The sequence below is a fragment of the Rhinopithecus roxellana genome, chromosome 22, assembly GCF_007565055.1.
Source record: "Rhinopithecus roxellana isolate Shanxi Qingling chromosome 22, ASM756505v1, whole genome shotgun sequence".
NCBI classification, from domain to species: Eukaryota; Metazoa; Chordata; class Mammalia; order Primates; family Cercopithecidae; genus Rhinopithecus; species Rhinopithecus roxellana.
This window is the reverse complement of record NC_044570.1, coordinates 4204326-4206457: the sequence shown is the minus strand read 5'-3', so window position 1 is coordinate 4206457 and position 2132 is coordinate 4204326.

Below are 2132 nucleotides of genomic sequence, written 5' to 3'. Positions count from 1 at the left end.
ATGCAGCCTCTACCTGCTACCAGGCATCAGTCTCAGCCTCCCCTGCTTCCTCAGACATCTGACCTTGTACCTACTTATTCTAAAGAAGAGAAAGACTTTTTTTCAGGCAGAAGGAGGTCAAACAGCAAAAGAGGGATGGATACAGTTACCAGAGAGAAGAATAGCCATGTCACAGCTGCTAAGAGGTGCAGTTGTTCTGACTGTGCATGAAACCACCCCTCTAGTTCAGGAAGCACTTGAAAAGTTGTTAGACTGGTACTTCTACGTCTCATATTTGTCAGCCCTTGCCAAAATGGTGGCACAGCTATGTATTACCTGCAGACAGCACAATGCAAAGCATGGTCCAGCGTTTCCACCCAACATACAAGCTTATAGAACAGCCCCTTTTGAGGATCTCCAGGCAAAATTCATAGAAATGTCAAAGTGTGGAGGTAACACATCTTTACTAGTTCTTGGGTTTACCTACTCTGGGCGGTAGAGGCTTACCCAACACAAACGGAAAAAGCTCGGGAAATAACCCATGTACTTATTTGAGACCTTAGTCCTAGATTTGGACTGCCCCTAAGAATCAGTTCAGACAACTGTCAGGCATTTGTGACTGACTTGGTGCAGAAGACAGCAAAGGTATTGCAGATCACAAGGAAACTACATGCAGCCTACTGACCTCAGAGTTCCAGAAAGGTGTAGTGAATTAATCCAACTATTATAGCTTAGGGAAAGTGTGCCAGGAAACAGGATTAAAATGGTTACAGGCTCTCCCTATGGTATTTTTTAAGGTAAGATGTACTCCTTCTAAAGGAACAGGATATTTCCCTCACGAAATATTACATCATAGGTCCCCTCCCATATTATGGGAACTCCCAGGCATTGTTCAAGAGTTAGATGAAGTAGAGTTAGAGCAACAACTACAGGATCTGGTAAAAATTACACTAACAATTTCAATCTGGGGAAATGAAAGTGGCCCTATTAGTTTATTACCCTCAGTTCACCCCTTCTCCCCAGGTGATCATGTGTGGATTGAGGACTGGAGTGTAGTCCACTATGACCATGGTGGAAAGCACCCCAGACCATCATTTTGACCACTTCCAGCACTGGGAAGGAAGAAGGAATCTCAGTCTGGATCCATCACAGTCATATAATGCCTGCAGTGTCTGAGACTTGGGAGGTGAAACTGAGCCCTGACAACCCCTGCAAAGTGACACAGAAAGATGACAAGACTTACTCCAGTCACACCTAAAGCTGACTGGTCTATACATGGTCAAAGCATGAGAAAAATCATCATGGGACTTATTCTCCTTAAAATTTGCACTTGTATAATAAAGACTGTTTTTCCCCACTTGAAGGATTCTTCCCAGTGTTTTCATCATGTTACTGAAGTAGGCAAGAAGTTAAAACAGTCTTTCTGTTTTATAGCTATGGTAAATGCCTAGAAAATTTTAAAGAATCTTGCCTGTATAACTCCACTCGGTATGCAGTGTGCAGCCCAGGAAACAAATGACCTGATGTGTGCTATAACACACCTGAATCTCCTATGACCACAGTCTTTGAAATAAGATTAATAACTGGTCCTTTTCTAAGTGCTAGAAGTAAAATAATAGCTAAAACAGAAGAAAAAGGAACCCAAACACATAATCTTAAATTTTGATGGTTGTGTTGCCATTAATAGCAGTCAGCAAGGATTAGCATGCGACTCTCTAGATCTGGGGAAAAAGTTATCCAGCAGAGAATAAGTATATTTGCCGCGAGTTAGGCCTATGTGATGAAGCATGTAATTACTGGTCTTGTGTCATTTGGGCTACCTGGGAAAAGAATAAAAAATATCCATGACTTCAGAAAGGAAGGCCTCTTGCATGAGTGGCCACTCTAACCACTTAGAACTAATAATCACCAGTCCCATAGACCTCAGGTGGAAAAAGGGAAAACATGTTACTCTAGGGATCAACATAGCTCAACTGGATCCTCGAGTAAGTATTTTAGTCAGAGGAGAGGACAAAATGTGCTCTCGCAAACCAGTATTTCACACTCTCCATGATGAACTAAATGTGCCAATACTAGAGCTCTCATGGAAGACAAAAAATTTGTTCCTGCAGTTAGCAGAAAATGTAGTCCATTTCCTCAATGTTTCTTCTTCT